The following is a 26,247-nucleotide window of genomic DNA, read 5'->3' as shown; positions in this document are numbered from 1 at the left end:
AACAGGTGGGATTTTGATTTATCTGTAGCATTGCTGTCATTAAAATTTAAGAATTGAATGGAATAAAATAACTAGGGATGGACGGATCCAGGATTTTTGGAGCCAGATTTTCGAATAGGATATTTTCGAATCCAAATGCATTTTGCAAATTCCTGCCACTAAACAAAGTCATTATTGAAAGTTATTGTAGGTACATACAATCAATGGAATGCTTTATAGATTTTCACACACATTTTAATATTTTTATAAATTAAAAATTATTTTATGGGCTTTCAAGTTGTTTCTTTAAAAAATCTTTACATACTCAGGGCCTAAACTGTTACGCTTGGGTTTGGAAATGAAAGTAGGATAAATCTTAGGATGAACCACTGAACAGTGGCGTAGCGAGAGGAATATAAATATAAAAAACACAATTACTTTCCTTCATAAAAGGAAACAAAATATTTAAAAATCATGAATTTACAAAAATGAAAAAAATGAATATTTGAAAAATGAAGTTTTTCTATTATGAAGGGCGTTAAAATTAGTTTGAAACCCTCTCCTTTGTACCCTGTTGTTTAAAAATTTGTTTGAGGGGTTAATGCTGCGCTTATTTCTTTGAAAATTGTGCTGTTTGGACAATTTTGCATATCAGTAAAATCTAATTGTAGAATTGTAGATAGAAAACTGAGTGGCAATCAATTAGAGCTGAAAAATAAACAGAAATATAGTCAGGAATGCGTCTCGTTTGGTCTAATTCTTTTTTGAGTCTCGTGCATGCCATCTAATTGTCGAAGCTATCAAGATATCTTCGGGCCCATAAAGTCACTTTCCGAGCATTTGTCGTCTAGAAACGCAGAATTGAAGCAGGTAGGCCAAAAAAGGTCAGTTGGTGAGACGAGGTAGGGATGAAACACGCTTCAATTGTTTTCGTGTGATTTGATATTTTCCTTAAAGACAATGATTTATGGTCCGTGTGATTTCGGATACGAAAAAAAAACAACAGAGGCACGGGCTGATGGACGGCTGAGGGTGGTTTTCTGAAATCTGCGACGTAGTTACTTTTGACTTGGTTATTATCGTACGGCGCTGAGATTCCTCCGATGATTGTTCAATCTCTTGGGAAGAGTCACACTATATGCCAGTCGTATTTTGCTTTTTTTGTTTTCTAGCTGAAAATCCTGACCACGGCTGAAATTCTACTCGTAACCTCTGCGAGAGCTTTCAAACAAAACGGTTCATGAGTACGACAAGAATCGCATGCGACGACGCATTCGAAGAGAGAATCGGAACTCTTTCCACCCTGATGGGGCGTTGCATTCACTGAAGCTATTATTTAAAATTTCGGATCCAGATCCGATGTCTTCCGCGACTTTGGATCCGATGTATCCGATGAAGTGCAATATCCGCGGATATTTGGGTCCGAGGTATCCGAACCGACCATCCCTAAAAATAATAGTAGCTGCGGTGGATACATTCTCGTTTGGCCGCGGTGGCTAAACAATAATGTAGCGTTCATTGCTTCCATACATACGAGAACAGCCTGGCGGGTGCGCGGTGGCGGCCGAACGCAACCTGTCGAGTCCGCACGGAGGCCGCGGCGGCTTATGCCAAGCAAGTATCAACTTTCTCAGGGTTGCATTGATGAAACTGGGCTATACAAACGTGAATGTGTCTAATTTTTTTATTATTGACGCAGACGCGTGTTAGTCTAAAAAGGTTACATGTATAAAAAAACCCGCTCTCAGCGCGTATTTATAAGAGACTTATTTCACAGGAAAACTCGCTCTCTGCACGTTTTTGTTACCATGAGACTTCAAATATCATTGGAAAATAAAAAAATATGTTTCGATCTATTATACTTTAATATTGGTGGTCCAGATGAATTCTCCGATGATCATTCATAATCGCAATAATTTGATTTGCCGTGACCAGCGGTTAATAAAAGAGCGGAAAACGCATGCATTGCTTCCCGATCCCGTGGTTTCCAATTTTTTTTTCTCTGAGAGTTGCTCATGAACACGCGCCATTTCAGGGTTAGTCGGTTTGTCGCTCTTCCCGACATTTTCATGTTTCCGAGTCCTCTTAGGCATGTTCGTCGCAGCACCCGCGTGCCGGGCGTACCCTCCGCGCGTGCAAGGCTGTCACCGCGGCCGCTTAGGTGTATGGCTGCCCTGATGCCCCAAACTTATAGTCTATGCTCAAAAGATTTATCTTCCTGGAATCGATGGAATCGGAATCGACTTTAGGCGATCGATTCTCGATTCCGATTCCGTGCCCGAGAATCGGTGGAATCGAGAATCGACAGTTGGAATCGACTCATCCCTAGTTCCCAACCGCACCACGGATAGGTACGTACCGAATCAGTCGGGTTACGCCGAAAGTAATCGGTAATGGCGAACGTCAGGGACTATGTATCTCTTAACCACAAAATATGTATGCATATTATATGGGCTATTTAAAACAAATTTTCTATTTATACAATTATTTATAACTTAAAGTGTCACCTACCTGTAGTGAAATTATGCAATAAAAATGCACGTTACATTTTTGGGTGTAAAATATTAGTTACATACATATACATCTACATAATACCCCGCAAGCCGCCTAAAAGGCATATATGGTAGGGAGTGTTAGGACACCAGCCATATACACATAAAAAATGAAATGCTCTAACGAAGCGATGTTGGGACTAGAGTTTATTAAAGTTATTAATGGCTCGGGAAAAAAAAGAATTCCCATATCTATCCGTTGGGCAAAACATCTCTCTTAATTTATCGCTTCTATCGGACCTGGAAATATAGTGTGGCTCTGGTAACATGTTCTCTGTGTCACTCTGTGTACATATAGATGGATACGGGAGGAAGTCGAAAGGAAAGGTTGGGTATGGCTGATTTAGATGATCATTTCCATATTGGTCTTCATTGAGGTTGGTCAACCTTAAAGGATGAAAGGGAGAGTGTTTTGACGTCTCTGTCTCTCCGTCTCCCTCGGCCCTCCCACACATTCCCCATCCCTTTCTCCTTCTCCCACGGGTCCTTGCTTCCTCCATTGAGGATTGACCCTGGCAGAGAATTAATTGCCACCGCTCCCCAAAATCACTCGACGCCCATTCCAACCAATTATCCCCCGAAGCATACTCTTATTTGCTGGGTCCTCAGGAAGACGGAGAAGAGACACCGACGTTATTTTGTGCGAGATGAAGGACGATAGATCAGAGTTATGACGGCATGTGAGAGGGGTAGGCGTGGGCAATTTATAGAAATAATGGATATTATCACGATAATTGTACAAAAGCTGGAGTCTGATTTTGAATTTCGAACATTTAAGATAGATGAATGAATAAATTCTGTTTGAGTAAATGAAAGAAAATACGAATCGTATCCTACTGAGGAACAATTAGATATCATTTTAACGGAGCACTCAATATCAATGATAAAAAATATTATTTTTCAGATTTAAATGTAGTTAAAACGAACACTCACAAGAATAAATTTCATTAAAAAAAACCGTTGTGCAACACATTACGGTTTCTTTTCGCTACCATTAGGTAATGCAAAAACATGTAAGCATTAATGCTTGAAGAAATCACCGTGAGTACTCATACGAATCGATTGTTTTGACAGCATCCAAAATAAAAAAAGGTAAGTAAACATAAATGCGGATGTTCAAATAACGGTATGATCTTTCTTAAAGGGTTCAGATGATTTGATTTTAATTGGTAAGAAATACCAGAATCTTGAAGCGGTAAGTTGATAAGATTTGAAATGTATGTATGTGGTCAGTATTGAAGGAGGTCAGAATTGGAATGGATGAACATCGCAATAACTTTCTTGCGGGCATTGAATAGTTTACACAGGTATGCAGTATTCTGGTTTTGGAATATATAGAAAAGACATGATCTCAGATAGATATTATTATGCTGTAACCGATAGCAGAAATAAAATTTAGGCCCGATGAAAGTCTCGTTGAATGGGCAAAATAAAAAATCAACGACTGGTAAAATATCACGATATGCCAGCCCATAAATATCTGATTCCATCCAATATTATGAGATACATAGTGAAATATATCGTATTAGGTCATTTATAGTCTCCGATGTATCGGATCAGTTGTCTCGAGTCCTACATGACTGTAGTTAGCGTCCCGTCATTACTTATGGCCACCGCTAATTATCAGTATTATACATTGTCGAATCCCGACACTAAATTTTCAATTCCTTTATAATTCCATTCCCTTATTCAATCCCTTGAATATTCAATTCCAATTTTCAGTTCATTACCTCCTATTACAAAGACATTGGAAAATAAAGCGGCCTAAAAATTTAGTTCTGCCATATTATACGCACAATTTTCGATCAACTCACCGCGGGGGCAGGATAAATTCCCTAACCTACTATTAATGATGAGCTTTCACAACTCTACTCTCAACGCTGAAAATATTTCCAGTGGGAGATCACTCGCTGTTCCTCATCCGTGCAACCTTCCCCACTCCTCCTACAACCACACGTTTGAGAGAAGGAGAAACGCCAATCTATCCAGTCACCCACTAAACCGTCGCCTAAGACTCCGAGAGCAAAGAAATCCATTCCCAAATCCCTCGGAAGCTAAGCTTCTGGGAAGGAGACGGGGGAAGATGGCGGAGAGAGTGAGGGGTTAAACTCTCAATATTTGCCGAAGACATGGAGGAGGCGCTGTCACAGTGGGGTCGGAAGGTAAGGAGACATTCGGGAGGGGACTGGAGGAGCTGTAATGGAATGGCTGGGGGATGGGAGGGAAAGTGGGGGAGTCTTGAGCTCATCTTTTCCATTTTGGAGGTGGTGATGGATAAGCGATCACCCTCGTCGACGGGGGAGACTGTGTAAGTAAGGACTCGTAGGAGACTTCTGTGTGTGAGGGGGGTTGGAAGGTAAGGGGCTAAGGGGCAATCCGGACGAATTGACGCATAAGGAAGGACAAATCTACCATCGGCAGCGCGTGGTGCGTTTTTCCCTTACGTCATCCCAACGTTCACTCAGTGGTTCATGCCGAAAGTTGGTCTGGTCAGGTAAGGGTAGAGCTCACACCCGACTAGGGAAAAAGAAATCCGCAAGATCAGAGAGAATGCTATATGACATTCAGTGCGAAGCACGTCAGCTGACGTGGTCCCGTCCAAGCCGAGATACGGTCCACTTCAATTGACGTGCCTAAGATCTAGACATCTTCCTTTCTCCGCCTCCGTACGTGACTAATATCCACTTCCGAGTCTTCCGATTGTATGAATGGCCTTCAGCAAGCTTTCATCTTTCGCCCCGTGTGCGCCGTTTGAAAGTAGCAGTATTTGCACGGAAGTTATGGCAGGAAAATTACTCCCTATTTTTCTTTCTTATTATATTTCCCCTCATTGAATGTGATATTCACTAAGTATTTTATTGGCTATGACAAATTTACATGGAGTATTTTGCGAATCACACCAACATTTTCCCCCTTCTAAGTTAGACTTCCATCCTCAATTCAAAATTATAGCCTATCCCATTTACATTCCAATCAAATTTAAGGAATTTGAGGTCAAATTTTTCGGGAGAGATATCGTAGAACAGTTGACTGAAAAGATAAACAGATTTATCGTACTGTCTATTTATAGTTATTTTAAATCCAAAAAACAGCAAAATGTATTTCAACTGGTTCCTTGTCATCATCGGGTGGGCTGATGGTTGTCAACAGCAAACTTTATCTGATAAAGACTGCCAGCCATTTGTAACACGTGTTTTAGAGTTTGAAAATTAAATTATGTAGACAGTACGATATCTTTACGCATTCTTTTAGGTGATTTGATTAGAATAGCCTCAATAATAGACAAATGCTGAAATTTCATTACAATCATTGGGGTCATTCACCCAGGCACGATCGGTATCACATTTCTTTAAAATAATACCGTAATTTGGAGGCTATGATGAAATGCCGCATTTGAAAACAGCCGCTCTTCGTCCATGAATTGGTGATATCATTAACACTGCGGTTCAATAACTCGATGTAGAGGAATAACCCACTGGGAGAAGGAACTGTTTACAAGATTGAAATCGGCAATGCACCACGCGAGTCCGATGTACGACCCTGCTAAGCGGTGGACTCCGAGGTATGAGCTCGTGAGGTCATAAAATTCCCACATATCACAAAATATCTTCTAGATGTATACAAAATATCTTGCAATATCTTCTAGACATCTAGATATTTTATAGATATCTGAATGTCCGCTTTTCTGATACCTACAAGATATCTTTGAGAAGATATTTTCTAGACATTCATATTCAAATTGGATCCATTGGTAAAATTCAGGATAAATTACTAAAATATAATATTTTTCGGTAAAATACGAGATTATTTTCAACTGCAAGCATACTTGTGGAGCATGAAGTGAGAGCCTTGACGTTAGAGGAGAGAAAGAGCATGGTAGGGTGCCTCCTGGGGATTTTTCCTGAATATTGGAACACCTCTGGCATTCACTTCTTTCTAATGGGGGCTTCCTCCTTCGATTCCAAATTTGAAGTTACCAAAGCAGCTTACAATTTCCTTTTAGATTCCGCAAAGGAGTCTGCAACATTATCAATGAATGTTGATTCAGCGTCTTGCAATATAGGCCTTGAAGAATTTTTAATGCAAGTTTTTGCCAACGTATTTAAGGGCCATCAGGGCTATGAATGAATGATATTTATATGAATGAGTATATAACTGTGATACATAAAAGGTTATGGCAATATTTGTAAAGGTTGGTAAAAGAAAATAGTTGTAAATGTTTAATAAATGTTAAATAGTTAAAATAAGAAGCAGAGGCTAGAATTTTGGCATACATTTTATTCCATTGAATTGGATTTTTTTATTGATGGTAACTAAGCTGAGACTGTTCATAGTTACCTATGAATTTTGATTTCACTGGACATACACAAAAAGAGTCTCCGCTCAAAAAGACATATGCTAGACATGTAGTAGATTTTTATAACAACCACGTCATTGAAGGCATTTTCTAGACTTCTAGTAGATATTTAAAATATCCAAGACATTGAAGATATTTTCTAGACATCTAGAAGATATTTAAGATATCCAAGACATTGAAAATATTTTCTAGATATCTAGAAGATATCTTGTGCTCTGTGGTTTATCTCTGAAAACGTTTGAAGCGTCGAGTTTTTAGCGCGAATGACTCGAGGAAAAGGATCGATAAACGGAGAATTACTAGCCTCTTCATCTTTCAAACACAACCACAATCGACAGCAGTTAAGACACAACGAAGAGAATCACGTCAACCAAATAAGCGTACATGAATAAGGAGGAGTTGAGGAGAGAATCATTATGTGCGAATTTTAAGAAAATATTAGAGAAGAATTTCCATTTGGACTTAGCACTTTACAGCGCGGAAACATGTGTGTATGACAAGGAACAATTCACTATAGTGTTTTGGCTTACAAGAAATGCTAATAACATATGAAATGATTATTTTTTGAAGAGGACAGTTGAGTATGGAAGGGAGATCGGCCAAAGTGATCCTAAAATGCTTCATGAAAAGCAATTTCAACCGGCATAGCACTAAAATTCACAATCGTCAGCTTGATAATTGATAGATGAGCATATATTTTGTTCTTGCATCTGTTCGTTTAATTGCTTAAACTTATTTTGTTACAAAATTCATTATAATTTCATTTCATGTTAATTTTCCTATTACTGTATTCTAATCGTATTTTGTATGTTTTCAAGATTGTACACATGCACATGGACAAATGTTTCTATGAAGGACTCATAGAAGAGCCACTATTGTTTAAAGGTTATTATAAAATGTGCTGCCGAGCATTGCCTTATTTGTATGTAATGGCAACCCCTAATCAAGACTTATCTAAAGGGGTGTCTAATTTCACTGTTAATGTATGCATACGTTGTAATATTTTGGGGCAGTGAAATAAATATCTTTATCTTTATCTTATATCCATAACTATCAACAACATTTGTTTCAGATTTAAATATTAGCAAGTCCATCATCGATATTTGAAAGCCTATCGGGAACTGTAGCCCATCTACTTAATTTTGTGATCGAGCGCAGATGAAAAAAACACATTATCTCTCGAATTAGTCCACCAAAGGGTCGGAGAGACGAGAATTCTGGGGTTGATCCGGCGTTCGTGAAGTTTGAGACTCTTTCCTTATTTTTCAGGCGGAGGGATGAAAATAAATCCGGTAGCTTAGGGAGAATTGAATGATAAAGGGGAAGTGATCCGGAAGACGAAAAAGATTGGTGTACACTGAGCTGGAGAAAGGGGGTCTGAGACAGGATATGAGGGAAGGGGTGGGACGCGACCAATGAGGAAACAGGCGATTGAAGGACTAGGAAAGAATCAAACTTCATCTTCTTAATTCATCACAGCGTACAACATGGGATCATCGAAAATTAATGACTCGGTCCACGCATTTCCTTATCAAGGATTCGAGCTGAAAAAATCACATTAAAGAAATGTATCCCCCTCCTCAATTTTAAAGATGGAGAAATTTTCGCATACATTTTCCAAGAATTACATTTTGAGAATGGCCCCTGAAGTCTATCCATCTCATTCCTTTTTCTTCCGCAATGAGAAAAATAAGATGAGAAAAAATACGAAGATATTTTTTCCACCATAATCGTCCGGGCTCAAAAGATTTGCTTGAATTTATAATCTTTCCCGAAAAATTATTTCGCAAAAACAATGGAATTCACTCAATTTAAATCCTCTATAAAAACCATTTCAGTCAACATCATTAGCGAAAACTTCGCAGACTTCTATTGAAAGAGTCAGGATAAAGTTTTACACGTGGAAGACGGAGATGGAACTAATAATAACGATTGAATTCTGTTACCCTCAATGTGTGAGTTTGGATTATTTCAATTACTTTACCTCTTAAGCCAAAGCAAACTCCGTTCAGGAAACCAGGCATACGGCTATTGAGTCCAAGCAGGAGTTCCTGTGGATAAAAAAAAACATATTTTAATCTTGGAAAATAAGTTATGGTTCTTCTATAACTAGAGTTAAAATTCCGAATTGAAGATCTGTGGCTTAACCGTTAACCGGTGACGTGCGGTCTGAGAGACCGCTGCGTTTCTAAAATTATGAATATTTTCAAAATTAGGATTTCAAAATATCAATAATTCTCGTTAGCTTCATATTTTTGCATAGCAAGGGCATTCCACTCTTAAAATTCAACGTTCCTTTTATTAATTTCTGTAAATTTGCAGTTGAACTCGATTAGCGGTCTGTGAGACCGCACGTCACTTACTAAGAATGCATCAAGAAAAGGAATAAGCGGGATAAATTTCATGGCTGCTTACTACTTAGCCTTCCAACTTTAACATTTAAGGCCTTTTTTGAATCTGGCGATATATTGATACATAAATATAATAATTATAACTCAAGTGTTTTTGGCGTCAGTTTTTTGATCCTGGTCCAAATCACAATTTTTTATGACAAATTGGTTCGTATTGGGAGTGTAAAAATTTTAATATAAGTTTTAAAATAGTTAAGCATTCAAAGAAAAATTAAACAAAACAATAAAAATGGCGTAGCAATATTTTATGAATTTTTAATTTATTGCGGTCTCCCAGACCGCACGTCACTGGTAGTGTAACAAGAATTGCACGTCACTGGTTAAGGGTTAAGACTCCTGGAGGAATGAAGATTTCACGTTTAGGGAATTCCTCTACACTCACTCCTGTACAATGTATCGTCATCAAAAATTACATATATGGATTCAAGATAGTAAAAATGATCCTGAAAAATGTACGATCATTTTAACATACTTATCGTAAGATTTGAGAAATATATGAATGAGATTGGAGAAAGATATACGAGTTCATGCTAAGGGTCTAATTCACAATGCATCACACAACATTAAGGATAAAACTGCTTTTAGAAATAAATCAATGGGATGAAGGTAATCCAAAACATGAAGTGTTGTGAGGACTTGAACGTAAAAAAAACTAAAAAAGGGAAACCCAAAAAAGATGGAAAATAATTCAAACGATGACGGGAATTCAAATTTTTCGACAGCAATTTTAGGTTTTGATAGCTTTTCTATTTAGATTTACAAAAAATTTTGGACTCGGACAATATTTTACCACCAACTTCGGTGAGAAGTGTAAATGAAATTTAAAAATGAAAAATGTCAACTTAAATAATTTAAATAAATGTTTTCCTATTTAACGCGCATGCGCATTTCATCATATTAATACCGTCATACAAATACATATTAATATCATGCAAAAGTTCTGATTTACTTTTTCCAAGATGATAATTTTTATTGTCAGCAACTGGTTCCGTCATTTACTTTTTTTTAAGTTTAGTAAAGAACATTAAGTACTGCAATAATTTTAGTCAAGTTAAGGGCTTTTACCTTAAGTAAAAAAATAGCGGACTTGCCGAAATCAAAGTGAAAGGTGTGTCTCCTCATTAAATCACTAAAAAAATAAACCCACCTCCGCGCAAACTAAGCATGTACTATGCATCTTTAAATAAATATCAATTGATAAATAGACATAATTAAAACCCTAAGAAACGCCATTTTTGCGCGTTGATATAAATGCTCCACTTTGATGAAAATAAATTCTATCACTCGCTCATCATCATTACTGATCAACGATGCCAAAGTTGCTTTCACGTGGTACTCCACTCAATTCTCATATCAGCTCATATTTTCACACCTACGCATTTCTTCTCTCTCACATGCTTCTTTACCTGTTCCATTTTATTCGAGGTATACCTTTTCTGACCGAACAATTTACTTATCCCTCGATGATTGCCTTCATAGGGCCATCAGTATCACCCGCTATGCATATAAATCCGAATTAGTTACTATGTGTGTGGGTGGAGACCACCCCGTGTATGGACTACTTCATTCCCCGAGCTACAAATAGCTTTAATAAAATTCCAAAAGCAATGGTTCGCGACGATTCATGGTTGGGTGATCATAAGCTTTACTGGAATACAAAGCTAGTATATTTTAAGCCTAGACTAATTTGTTTTGAATTTCAAAGGATATAAACACACTCACAAAAATTGTATGCATATATTGATTGGGACATTTAAGTTTTCATGAAATGAGAAGTAACTCTTCCAAACCAGAAATTATAAAAAAACACAAGACATGAGAGTTCTACTCAACGTCTCCAACAAACATACATAAACACAAAATTTTCTCGGGTTTTCCACCGGTTGATGTCGTCCATGTCTCCCAACGTTTCGAACAGCGACTTGCTGATCATCCCCAGGGGATCTTCCGAATCGGAAATCTTCATTATTCATCGGAAAACAAGAGAAACTTTTCTGCAACTGATACGCCGGGAAAACCTTAGATCATTCAACATATCTAAACCTTTTCTTTGGTCGGAATCCACGTTCCTCTTCCATGAAACCACATCATAAATTATGCACCGGCGATTCGCGTTTCTCATTCAAATATGTCTTTAATTATGATCCTCCAAAGTTGCGTTACATATTCACATAATAATTTAGCCCTTATTTTTTATTTCCAATCCACCGAAGACAGCACACTTGGCCTTTTACATCGGGGTTTGATAAACATTTCAACAATTGCACACGTACGAACAACCATGCCCTGGATAAGGGAAACTTACCCCGGTGGGATTCGAACCCACGACCTCTGGCAGGCGAGGACTTTACCCCGCCGCCACCGAGGCCGGCTTTAATGAGCATATGATGAACTTTAAAATCATAATTTTTAAAAAAATATGAGATGTAGCTTAATCGAAAGTAGTTGTGAATTAATAGCAAGACAAATGAGATGTACAAAACAAAGATATAGAAAAGATAAAAATAGTGAAATAACGCTACGATATACACCATTCACTCCCGCTAACTAAGAATGGTGAAAGGAAAAAAATCGCCGAATTTCATGACTGCCTCATCTAATGGATAGTTTTTTTTCGTGCTCCGCTCTCTGAGAAAAGATAGTCTGGGCGACTGTTCGGATTGAAATGGGGATGGAATCGTAAGGTGAGGACCCCAGGGGGGAAATGTAGTAGCAGAAAAAGAACGCTATGGAGGAGAGCTCGGCAATCATAACCGAGCCATGGTGGACGGACGTCGATAAGGAGGAAAAAAGGATCAGTTGATGACGCTGATAAAGAGGGAAGAAGTAATTGAGTTATCGCTTCGAGTTAAAAAATAAATGAGAAAAAAGGTGGCGTTGCAAAACGAAAACTGCTCTCCTCCGAATTCCAATTTTTCCGAGAGAGAGAGAAAAAAGGATGTAACTTTTTTTTGTTCGACGCCGTAATTGCAACGGTTTGCCATGAATGAAACATGAGGGTTAAGAGGTAACCGTATTTTCAACATCCACACCCGCGGAGTGACATTCCTATTTAAATAAGGGACTCTCCGTACTTGAGCAACCACTTTAGTCTATATGAACCACTTCCGCTTGATCTCTGAATTAAATAGACCAGACATGGTTCACTCAAGTGCACCGCAATGTTTTGCGAGAAGTACTATTTTTTAAAGATGAATCTTCAACTTGATCGAAGGAATACGGGTGCTGAACGGATGGCTATCATTTAGATAAATTTCTGTGGAAGAAATGACCGCGATTTCTTTCCAAGTACCGTAAGAATAAACACTAATTCTATTAATAAACATCAACGTGAAGATAAAAACAAAAATGCCTACGGAGTCATGAATATGAATTTTAGAACCAAAAAAATCTTCTTTCAGTAAGTTCGTACTAGGATTTATTTGTATATCTCTGCACAAAAGCATAATGTTAACCCTAGAAGATAAGGGTATTCCCAAAATTATGTCAAGTTGCCGTCAGGAAAGCAAAAATTATCATGCTCTCAATGCAAAACACAAAAATCATAGCATATTATTCCTCTGCGGGAGTTAATTGTAAGGATTGAATCAACAAAACTTCAACAGCATAGTTCTTATAATTAAATAAGTTGAAAGACGTGAAGTCAAAGGTCTAATGAATGCTTTAATTGATTCAAACCCAAGTCTTGTTTGGGTGAGTAGGGCAGAGCTCACCCCAGACTTACTCACGCTGGCCAAAGAGCATATTAGGCATTCAGAAATATCTAACCATTTCCTGCAATTTTTAAAAGGTAACGATTTGAACATAGCGGTATCAAGTAAAGGAAAGCAATGCGATTCGTCAAAAACTGCTACGGGCGTACAGGATGCGTTACGTAGATGTTAAACGAATGAGACTGGGAGCCGCTAGATACTCGAAGGATGCGTGCTGCGCTAAGATTGCTTGAGAAATTGAGAATTGACGTCTCTCTGCTCGACATGGAGGACATCGCATCAAAACCCCAATTTATTTCCAGACCGGACAAAAACGATAAATTAAGTGAGATATTTTGCCGAATGGCTATGCAAGATAATTCGTTTTCCCCCAAAAATAAATAATTAATAAATGCTAGGTGTAACTTAGGGCATTTCCTATTAATTTATTAACGGCTAGTGTTCTAACGCACCCTGCCACACACCTATAGAGGCAAATAAGTATAAAGATGTAGGTGTCGATGAAAGAAACTTACCTTATCGACTGATACGAGTGTAAGAGCTGGGGATGGGCACTTAAATAGCATGCGATAGAGCTAAAGACACAATCGCCAACACGTACACCGACTTCGTGACTGAAATGCATTCATTTACATCTACATAATACCCTGTAAGCCACCTCTAGGGTGTTTGGCAGGGGGTGATCAATCACCAGCATGCAGCATGCATTTGGACTCCCACATGCGCACCACACCGTCCAAAAAACGTCCCGTATAATAACAAACTATACTACTATATGCTGTTAGAAATAGAATATAGAATAGAAATTCAGAAACATGCATTAAGTTTTACATAGGTTAGTAGGCTACACTACAAGTCATGCAATCTATTTACGAGTTCTATTGCTGCCGTTATAATCTCTTATTGATCGTGGAAAAAATGACATTCGGAATCTGTCTGTTCTGCAATCTATCTCTCTTATTTTATATATATGATCTGATCTTCCGTAGTACGTTGGCGTCCGCAAGATATGGTTAACTTCGTCAGAAAAGACACTGCTCTTGAATTTATCTAAAAGGTTTAGTCTATTTTTCAATCTACGGTCCGACAGAGATTCCCATCCGAGTTTATCTAAGAGGTCAGTTACACTAACAAGACTATCGTAACGACCTTTCACATACCTGGCAGCTCTTCTTTGCACGCGTTCTAACTCTGTTATTAAGCCTTTTTCATGAGGGTCCCAAACACTGGCAGCGTATTCCAGGTGTGGCCTAACGAGGGAAAAGTAGCTAATTTCTCTCACTTTGTCGTCGTCCTTTCCTAATATTCTTTTAACAAAACCCATTTTACGATTAGCTTGACCGGTTATTTCTCGAATATGTTTATTCCACGATAGATCATTATTGAGTCTAACCCCTAGATATTTCACGGATTCAACTGCCTTCAACTGGGTGCCCCGAATGATATAGTTACGCTGTAGGGAGTTATTTTTCTTCCAGAAATTCATTACGACGCATTTTTCCAAATTTAATTCTAACTGCCAAGCATCGCACCAAGCTTGGATAGCAGCAAGGTCATTCGTTAGTTCATCTATATCTTTGCTGGAACGGATTTCTCTGTAAACTACAGCGTCGTCTGCAAATAATCGTAACTTACTCTGCACTACTTCGCCAATGTCGTTTATATAAAGAAGGAATAGGAGTGGGCCAATGACACTACCCTGAGGAACGCCAGAAGTGACTCTAACCTCATTGGAGACTGCACCGTCTAATACTACTCTTTGGACGCGGTCGCTCAAAAATTCTCTAATCCAGGAAATGACATCTTCGTCTAGACCATAAGATTTCAGTTTTATTATTAATTTTCCGTGGGGTACTTTATCAAATGCCTTTTTGAATCAAAAGCCTTTTTGGCATTAACTCTGTTATTTCTCGTAAATTTATTGAAACGACGCGAGTCATGACTTACACGTCTACATCAGATTAAAAAAATCTCATTTAACACATGATTACATGCACAAGTAAGCCCAGAGTTATCCCTAATGCCTTCCAAATGAGTAGGTATATTGTCTCAACACCGGGGCCAAAATACCTGTGGCCACCTATGACTCACACTTTTTGAGTGACACAGCAGGGCGGCTATGTACATTTGGCAACGTTATGTTTGCTCCTCCTCTCTCTCTTGGTTCTACCCCTTCCCTATCAGCGAAGCCATCCGAGAGTGTCCGGGCTCTCACCAAAGCTCACCCGCAAACATAAAGTGAATAGACTATAGTTGCCTACATTATGAGATGCGATGGCCAGATGAAAACAACCATAGAAGGCCAGGTGTAGGCAAGAAGTTCAAAGGACGGCCCCGAGTTACTTAGGACAGGCCATAAAAGATTTAAAAGTGAATAAATACGTCACTATGAAAGGCTAGCGGGTAAAAGGGTGAAATGAAGAACAGCAATCAAATCATTCCTAGTATTTTCGGCTTGTGATGTTATTCCACATTTTTTTTACAGCTTGTGGTACGAGCCAAAGTAATTCATTTGCTGTACATGCCGTGATTTAAAGACAAAAATGAGTACGTAATGAAGAAAACAGCTTCTGCATATTTTGAAACGGAGTTAAGGACTCCCAAGCGTGATGGACCGTAAGAGGCGAAGGCCGTTTTTTTGGAGTCTAAAAGATCCGGGAGCAATAGGACGCAAACAAGGCGAAACAATGCCGAGAGAGCGAAGTGAATTTCTCGAGAGTCGGGTAGAGAGGCAAAAGTGAATTGAGAAAGCAGGTGAATACGGTAACACGGTTCTTACCATCTTGCCATTCAAATTATTTGACCTTTCCCTGATTTTCAATGCTAATTTTTAAAAGTTTCCCAAATTAATATGAATTTCAAAGCATTCTTGCATGGGTTATGACTCATTTAAACCCTGCCGCGTGAACTTCGGTGAATTCACTATTTTGCAATGGGAAAAATATACATTGTAAATATTCACAATGATCTTAGTCTTTTTGATCATAATAAATAACCATAAATAACTTTTGCTAATTTCACTGATCTAATCACTTCTTTTTCCTTTCTGAACCCCTAAAATATTCTTCATCCTGACTGAGAGGGAAGTATTTTCAATGACAAATTTTGGCGGCGTTAATAATTTATCCATCAAGTTTTGGTCCTATAGGTAACCACGATTTGGAGCAATTAGTACATTCATAGACTTGTGCTCTAAGTAATATGTATTTATTTCTGATGAGGGAGGCGATGTTCCGTGAAAGAGAAACGTAAATTTATAAATATTTTTCAATCGCATTTGTGAGTTGTCATTAAAAGCTATTCTCGGAATTGTAAGGGGGGCATGTTTACCATCTAAAAAAAATATCCTCTAATTCCATGTGGGAGGATTTGAGAAAATTTCATTGAATCTTTTACGTACAAAGTTAACAACAATATGAAATGGCCTTAAATAAATTATACTGATTTCAAATAGGCTATGAAAAGTCTGATCTTTAAAATGAGCTTTAAAAAAAGCTCAGCAACAGTTGCGTGGAGAGATAAATGGAATTAGAAGATATATGGAAAGGATTAGTGTTTGCTTGCACGGTTCAATTGCCTACGGTGGGATAAGAAGGTCACTAAGGATGGAGAAAAAATTAAATTGAAACAGCAAATCAACTGAAACAATGGAATTAATTTATTACATCAATACTACTCCAAGTTCAGTGAAAATTCATTCTCAATACCTTATTTTTTTCATTTTGCACAATTTGGAACTAAACCAAAGTACTTCATAAGCTGTTGATGCCGTGTTAAACTCTCTTTGACCCTTGTATTCCATCAAGGTTTCCACCATGGTATACCTTGTGGTTTCCTCTCTTCGCCATCTTCCACCTAGGACTATGGCATGGTGAAATGCAGTAAGGTGTAGTGTGAAATAAAGTCAAGGTTTAATAATAGCAGTAGTTGCCGTAGAAATGAAGTCAAGAAATGCCAGCTACTCCTTGAAGCTCAGCTATGGACGGCAAAAATATTCCCACCTCACGGCTTGAACGAATAAATACGCATAGGACCAAAATTTCCATGCAAAATTTTCCGAAGCTCCCCCTGAAGTTTCATACCCACCACCCTGATCGTATTCCTGGCATTTCTATGAATTGCGTGGGCGGTATTAATCCTGAGTAAACAAAGTTCATCAGATTTACAGACAAGCATACGTGTGGTATGGATTGCTTCAATTATAGCAGAGTGAATAACATATTTATTAACCTTTAAAAGGATAATTGGAACCCACTTAATTTATAAAGGATAATATACAGTCTACTTATAAAACTAGACGTTGTATAAAATTTCTTGCAAGAAGTAACTCGTTACAGAAATCGCAGTCATAAATCGTTTTTCTCCTCATTTTGTCACAGATTGATGGTAAATACGCATCATAATATCAAAATACTTAAATTATAATTAATAATGTAGCAATAAATTTGAAGTTCTGCATATAACTCTAAATCCAAAATTTCTTAACACATTTCTACTACAATAATGAACGGGGCTTTTGTAAATGTTTCTATCGTTGATAGGACGTACGGGAATGAAGACGCAAGGAAAACTGCAAATGCTGAAATGAGGAGACAACTCGCAGAAAGCAGTAAAAACTGCCCATTACTTCTCCACACGTAATCTTTGCCATAAAGTGAGAACACAAGCCACAGTAACCGCTGTAGGTCATATTTTCTAGGTGACACGTAGCGCGAAACTTAATTTCTTCCTTAAGTACTCTCGCGCGAAGTTTAATGGAAATTTTAGGGCAGTGGGTATATTAAACTTGGTTGGAAAAAAGATATATACGGCAGGAGGCCAAAATAACACGTCAACTGCATTTGCATTCACAAGCATGAACACTCCTACCTAAAAGAATGAAGAAAAATCCATTTTATAGGAAATATTTTAGCATATTTACCTCAGAACTTGTTTTTGAGTCAACGATTTCTGTAAAAAATGAAGATGAAGTAAAATGAATAAAACATCATGAGCAAGGACTTGGTGATTTCACAATTGCACTGACGTTGCAGCAGAACGCAATCCCTTGTGTTCATATCACTGGGTGCAAAAACCTGCATTCAGTTCAACGTTATAGCAGCATTCAAGTGTTTTGTAAAGAAGGCGTTGTAGATCGAGATCTGCAAACCACCCGGACTATTAATATGCGAACAGAAAACGATAATCATTACTCCACATTAGATCAAAATGAAAGATTTCACAATTAGGATATTCATCTTAGTCTAAAGACAATGGTCTTAGGACTTTTTCACACTATATTTTTACTGGTGTCGACCGTATCTAACATTACTATCAACTCACCATTATAGCTATTTAAAACTGTTGAAAATTGCTTGAGATAGCGTGGAAGTCCGTTGTGAGAATAAAAATGGAGTGAAAAATAATTAAGTTGCCCCTCTTTCATCATTTTCACTAACAATGCCTTGCTTTGTCCTTCATCGTAATTTCAAATTCCCAAAATGCTATAAAATTCTAGAAATATAATAAACTGTATATTACTTTGAAACTACGATATTAACAGTTTGGTATTGACCATTTCTAAATATTTTTTTCCCAAAGAAAAACTTTGATTCAATATATTTATACATTTTGTTCATTGAAAATAAAACATTTCATATTAATATTTACACAAGTAAGTATCAAATCGGTATGGCTGGTTATATAAATATGAGATTAAAACACTAAAAATTATTTTTTTATTATTGAAAATAAGGCCTGAAAGAATGCATTATTCTTGTAAATTTTCGTACTTGAATTTTTCTAACCTGACGTACCTAATTTTTCAGGCTATCCACTACAATCGACCCACTGACCACATTTTAGCGCTGCATACAATTATTCACTTCTCGTCTGAACCGGTAATTTATCATTAACAGTGACAGTAACGTTGCATAGATTCTCCCGAAAATTCCCCGTATCACATCAAAAAATGAGAGGACCAATCATGGACCAATGGATACCGATAATTTGAAGAAAACGACAGATTTAAATAACTGCACTTCATTACTATCATTTTACTTTGGAATCATGCGCAATAGATTATTGGCAGCATTAAATATAATAGAACAAATGGGAAGAGTTGAAGCTGTGATTTATAAAGAACAGAAGTCAATTCATTAAAATTTTAAGATAATCCACCAGTTCTATGCATCTTCAAATCTAACTATGTCACCACTGAAACTGATTCTTATGACCAAGGAAAATAAAGTTAAAAATAAAATAGCAAATCCTACAGCTGTGTCATTTTTTTCTTGTCACTGAATTTATGTAGGAACAAATGACAAAAGATTATTAGACCAACATATCCCATTAACAATAATGATCCGACTAACAATTATGAAGAAAAAATATATAAACTAGGCTTAACCAGTTATTATTTTTGATCTTATCAAGGATATTTTACCGAATTTACTAACAATTCCTTGACAAATATCGAAGCAGAAACTTCAGCAGCCCCAACGAAAGCCTTCCATCTCGAATCCCTGCCAATTGGACATGTGTCGTCTTGGAAACTATTCCATTCCACCGTCTGATTGAGGCTACGAAGGAAAATCGAAGTTCAAAAAGGAAGCAACTAAAGGAGAATGCGGCAAAGAAATGAAAACGGAAGGATAAGTGTGCGATGTGGAACGGGGGAATGGGGATAAGATGAAGATATACGGGCAGTTGGGGAGCAAAGCAAGACGGGAAGAGAAGAGTTAGTATAGGTAACGGTTGATGGAGAAATAGTGCCCAGGGAAGTGGAAGAAGAGGACTGGCAGTGGAGCCAAGAAAAGAATGCTGGAACTCAGGAGAGGAGTAGAAGCGCAGAAGAAAGGTTCAATCTGAGAATTCAACCTCCATTCCTCCTTTCCAGCCCCATCATTACACCTTGGGCTGCGTAATTAATTGAGGTAAGATACGGGAGGATGCCTCCCTTTCGGCATTCCTGGAGAGCTCAAACGATCCCTATCCTTTCATATTCATACTTTTGTGCGGACAATCTACTCACATGTCACGCTTGTATCAAAATATTAGACCATAAAAGGCACACAGTTACAATTTCTTCCGAGTAATGAATGGAACTTCGCATTTGATAACCAGGGCATAGATTTTTCACTCACGTAATATACTAATACTCGTATTTTAGTATGTATATTGTTTGCTCCAGGATTTTCTTATTAAATAATGCCATTTTTTGTTCTTGTCATTTTTATTTTTGTCACTAAATTTACGTAAGATGGAATAGCCAAAAAATCGTGAGACCACAAAAGATTCCTTCAACAACTGTTAGTTATAAAAAATGCATAAACGATGGCTTAACGAGTCACTAAAATGAATTCAAAAAGTAAATCCATCTGATTTAAATATTGGATTTTTGGCAACAATTCTAGAGTAAAATATTTCAGTCTAGGATTTAGTAAATTTGAAGGATATTATGAATGCAGTGCGCTTAGATAGACACAGAACAGCAAACAACAATGACGACATAAAATCGAGCTTCACCTAAGCATGTAATGTTTCGTTCTTAAGTAGCTCTAAATTCATGATTATAACAATTGAAATCACGAGTAGATACATATAAAGGGGGAAAAATTTGCCACTATTATAAACTAAGAATCAATTTTTTTAGAAAATTTAATATGCATCCTATTCAAAGAATGTCATTTTAATTTTCGCAATAAAAATTCAACGATATTCACCAGCGTAAGATAACATAACTATAAATACAACCACATAAAAACATTTTAGATTTAACTTCTAAGCAAAGCAGTATACATGTGTTAAAAGAATAACGGTTGGTGGAGGCAGAGGCATTGTCATGCAATGGAGTCAAAACTCTCCCTCGTATGAATCCATCCAGGGATCATGGTTGATAACTTATTCCCGCAGTTTCCTTCGCGGTGCATACACTCTTGGGTAAAACTAGCGGCAATAATTTAACGCCAAACGCCTCGTTTTAATGACGACGGTGACATTAATGTCTTTATTCCGGTGACAATATTAAAGCCTGCGGAATACCCCCCTTGCATTTTACGGCGCCATGAAACGCGGAAAGTTGGAATGGAAGAGAAAGGGACGCTCACAAACGCGGAAAGGAGAAATTGTGACTAAGTACTCGAGATAAAGAAGGAAAAGAACGAGAAATAATTTTTTCCGATGAAAAGATTACCCACCTCACGAAGCAACAATCAACACTAAATATACTGTATCATCTCATTCTATTGCGAAGGATTTCGAACTGTTAATCGGCCCATATTTTTCTCCTAGGTAAGAATATATCGTGGAAGATTCAGAAAAAAGACCACAGAGCTAAATTATTCGGAGCCCTATAATTTCCGCTAAAGTTTCTATAAGATATAACTAGTATTTATTAACGTATTCCATCCTCATTGCCTGGGTATACACTTGAAATTAACCCTGAAGGAAATGACGAATCAAGTCAACGAACTGTGGATATAGTTCAACGCCCATTCAAATTTCAAATTTGTGGAATCGTCCGCATGAGCAAACCGTTTAGCAGAAAAAACCAGAGGTACCACCGTTGAAAATGCAAAATGTTTTATAAATGAATTGTGCAAACATAGGTATACGATTTAAGAGTGAAAGAAGGATACTTGAACACCTACAGGTGTTCTGAAGGAAGATATTACATTCATGTAGCGTATTATATAATGGGTAAATTTACATTATGGTTCATGGTAAGAGGCAATTATCTTTTTTAAGTTATCGGCTCTAACGTATACTTCGACTTCCGAAATTCCCTCGAAGACTGTCTTCTCAAAAATGATAATAAGACTGGCGAGAAAGAATTATTAGAAGTCGTATAACATAACTGGTAATAAATTTAACTTTTAAATTACACATGAATGTATTTATTGTACAGTAGGGTTCTCTATAGCGTAGTAGATTCAGGAATTTCAAAGTTAAGTTTATTCTGTCTCCTTGATGTAAAAATGCCACTGAGTAAACCAAGAAACTGTTACATATCTCGAAAATAGAGAGAACGGATGGATTGAAGTTTAATTACGAGTAGATCTAAGGTTATTATGAATAAATTTCTGATTTTTGGGAGAAAATACGGTCTAAATCGTGCATGCGATTAGCTGGAATGTATCGAATAAAATTTACGTTTATTTCTTCTATAATTCTTGTCGCTAATTCGCATATATAATGCAACGTTCCATTACAATCGCTTCCTATTATGAGAAACACCATATCATTATTTTGTCACGACTCTAATCCACTCCAACAACCTGGTGATGAAGAAACAGATATAACTGTGAGGCATGATAAGAGGGAAGAATATTTATTGATGATGGCTTGTAACTTCTTTAAACTTCTGAATATTCAACACCTCTAACTACTTTTCAAGTGAGCGAGAGATGTCCAATATTATCCCCTCCAATATTATTCCCTCAGTTTCTCACCTCGGAGGTATTGGATAAAAAGATGGAATAAAATAAGAAGCACAAATGTCTTTATCTAATTCATAGCTTCAGAGTAGGCTGATGGGTTTCTTCTCTAAAAAGAATCCTATGCGAATAATCTGTCCTTTTCCGGCAGTCTTGGACCACGTGCTAAAGCTTCGAGGAAGTGTGGCGGATTAAGGGAAGAATTATGCGCATAAAAATAGAATTGGAGGTGTAGTAGGATGGAGAGCACTTAATTAGGACGGAACTGAAGACCATTAGCTCGTACCGGGAACGGGGAAAAAAAAAAGAAATAAATGAAGCGACGGTGGCGCCGATGATTGTGGAGGGGGGAGAGGGCAAATTAGCGACGGGAGATGGCACGTCGATCGCGATGATGCGCGGAGAAAAAAGGAATGAAAAAAATATATCGAGAAAAAATGTTAAAAAAATAAAAGACAGGCACACAAAAGTTATCGACTGGATGGAGAAAGAACATCGATTTGCGGCTCCAGTTCCGAGTTATAGACTTAGATAACTCCCCCGTCAATGGTCGAAAGGGAAGTTCCTGACCTGCCCCTGCTATCAAATGTATTAGTGGGGGGAAAATGAACCTAACTATCGTGTTTTCAAGAGTTTTGGCTTCATATCCCGTGGTCCCAGGTTCAAACTCCGGCGTTGGTAGATATTTATCAGAATTTGCCCGCTCCCTGTTTCATTGCCTTTTGGAGGGTAACTCAAGTACAGTACTCCGCCCGTCAGAAGGGCCGCAGTCCCGTTGGTACCTTTCGCCAAAAGCAAACTAATTAGGACGCCCGGTTTCTCTCCATCCATTCTCCCCTACCTTCTCCAAATGACGAACATATTCTAAGCTTTGCGAAAAAAAATTAAAATAATATAAGCTATCGGTCGCTTCCTCCGAATTCCATACCATACGAAACCAACTAGCCCGTCGGGTTGGTGTGGTGGCTAATGAGTTAGATTCCTACCCATTGAGCCTTGGTTAATATCTCGCAAGTAGCGTACATGTTTCAGAATATGTCCGATTTCTGCTCGAGTATTTTTGGAGCATAATCATATGCTTTATTCCGTACGTCCTCAGCACATTTCAGGAATATACCCCAAGGATGAAATTCGAGGTGAAAATGGCTTCGCCGCGATTCAAATCCGGATCTCTCGATTGACGGTCATGTATGCTACCAGTTACATAAAAAAAGAATCTTCTAACATGGCGAATCTCAGGCAGGATTATACCGAATGAGGAGTTAACGTCTTAAGTCAAGACTGCGACTCAGGAGACGACTGTTGTGCTTACACTGCCAGTGTTGGATTTGTCTAACCCCTTGTATGATATAAGGCAAGATGTGGTAGAATTTCTCAATATTGATTAATACTATGGTAATGTCTCTTTAAACTAATAATTCGAATCCTGGCTGAGTCAAATACTTTCTCATGGCAAATGTCATTCATGGGTCATTTAACTTTGCTCTTATGCGCGTGACTGCGCACTTGTTTCACCAAATGCTTTGACATTTCACGAAAAGCAAACTGTAGTTGACGCCGGATTTATCCTTACTTCCCTCTTAAGCACATTGCCTTAACTCTCGATTAGCTCCTCCAAATATCAACCTAACGAAAAATTCACCACATCTCTTTTCATTGAGCGCTAGAAATACCAAATCATGCCATTATTAAGGGATCATTTTTAGCCCTCCCTTAGTAAAATAAAGAAGCCAAATCTCTCATTTAACCAAAGACACGAAGCTGTGTAAAAAAAACTAATTATATAGCGAAGATAGTTAATTTCGGAACCATTTCTGTAGTGAAATCATGAACTACTCATCACCAATATCTATAAAAAATGGTAGATGTGGGGACGGCTTTGTGATTTACAAAATCCGCGGTCTGGTCGAGATGCGTAACCTCTCTTCCTTCTGTTTGGGAAAATGGGGTTATGACGCAGGTAAGGGATTACGTCTAAAATGGGGAGTCGTCCTTTTTCTTGATTTCTAAGAGTTTTCAAATAAAAAGATACCCTGATTAGTAAGTAAGCTGAATCACTCAAGTTCTCGACCAACTGAAGGATATAAGTCAATCACAGGGTGTCAAGTTGACAAGTATCCGTGGGAAATAGAGTGATATCTTTATAATGGTAGCAGCACTTTTCATAAAATGCCTATTTTCTTCTTCTTCTTCCTCTTCCCTTATATCTCTAATTTAGTAGTAAATTTTTTTCTTAGACTGTAGATCTTGTGTTGATGAAATGAAAATACAATTTTGCTTATGTTTCGGTTTATAAGTCAAAGACCAAATACAATGCATGGTCACCTATTAATTTTGATTATTTGTTAAATTATTAATTTTTCTTAAATAACCTTAATAACAAAAGATCAGACATTTTATATTCAAGCAAAATTTATTGTTATTTTATCATAATATTTTCATTTCAAGCCTTATGATACACTACATAAGCCGAAGCGTCGGCAAAACATTGCATTTCATTTTATTTTTTTCTACTTATGCCTTACACTACATAAGAAGCTCATTTACTATAACTGCTCCCTCTATAATATTTCCTGACCCGGAACAACGATATAAAAGACCGTGTTTCCCAGTTTTAATTTAAAAACACGCACCTGTATTTATTTTTAAGGTCGAAGGATCTCGAAGATCGGAAGCTGCGAGCGATAAATGGGGGCACTGGGAATCCATCGCCCCCGCCCGTAAATCAATCGAACTCCCGAGGGAGGGTTGAGAGAACCAAGGCTTTGCGTATCCCAACCCACCATTCCGACCGACCTCTTGGCTTGCGTGCCAATACCCCAAGAGACCAACTCCTTCAAGAGAAATATGGGAGAGAGAGTAAATGGCACAGCTACCTCCGATAACAGATGACAACTCACTCGAACAAATAATAGATATAATGTGATCAACATCTCCTTCCGCCGCTAATCCGGGCGTATGCAGTAACGGAAGCGTGGCGTTTCTAAGGCGTATCGTAACACCATGAAGGTATTTATAAGTTTATGCAACGACAAGCGATTGCTGTAAATTATTTGCCATTACCATTAAATGTTTTCCTTCCTATGCATCTGATGTACTAGTATGCAGGTAGAAACGCTATATCTGATCCGCCCAACCATCGTCTTAGTCATAAATTTAAAGAAAATTCATCAACTGCGAATTATTCATACCCCATATTACGTATTTGTCTTATATTTAAATTGATAAAATGATAATAATTTCAAGAACAGAGTGTGTTTTCTATTCTGTCATAAATAGAAGGTTATCCTAAGATGTTAATTTGGTGAATCTTAAGTGGTTAAAAGCAATAGGCCAAAAACCTTGTCGTGGACTCACTACTGCCACGTTTTGAACAAATGTTCTAATGGCAGATTTAGAACAAGTAGAATATAGATGGTTATTTTCCTAGAGGCCTAAAACTCTCATTGGAGCCTGCTGTTATCATTATTTCGATATTTCAAATGTAGTTCAGGTAAGGAAAGAGATGATAAATGTGTACGTCACAAAAGAGAATGAATATAAATTGAACACACGAAAACCCCTTGATTCACCCTAAATCTATATCTGAATAGCTACAGCAGTTTTTAATAGTTACAGCAAACTGTGTAATGCCAGAGAAAAACTCTGTATTGGAGAGATATTTTTTTCCGAACGCGTAGGTATTGGATTCGTTTTTCCCCGGACAATGAAATGATTCACCTTCTTTCGGTGTTTGCAAACGGTCTTCTGTGATATCACCAATATTTATATTTACTCAGTTGATAATATTTTAATGTGATATAACTCATATGAGCAATA

The 26,247-nt window shown here is 37.6% G+C and overlaps 1 protein-coding gene across 1 annotated transcript in view; it reads right to left on the bottom strand.

The window, feature by feature from the left end:
• The window catches only part of LOC124165295 (lachesin-like), a 1,070,179-nt gene that overhangs the window by 841,831 nt on the left and 202,101 nt on the right, over nucleotides 1–26,247 (bottom strand). Inside the window, exon 3 of the mRNA XM_046542639.1 lies at nucleotides 8,873–8,939. The gene's annotated coding sequence lies outside the window, so the exon portion shown is untranslated. The remainder of the gene's footprint in view (nucleotides 1–8,872; nucleotides 8,940–26,247) is intronic.

Source organism: Ischnura elegans, chromosome 9 (assembly GCF_921293095.1).
Source record: "Ischnura elegans chromosome 9, ioIscEleg1.1, whole genome shotgun sequence".
Taxonomy (NCBI): Eukaryota; Metazoa; Arthropoda; class Insecta; order Odonata; family Coenagrionidae; genus Ischnura; species Ischnura elegans.
This window is presented reverse-complemented; position numbering and strand designations above follow the sequence as displayed.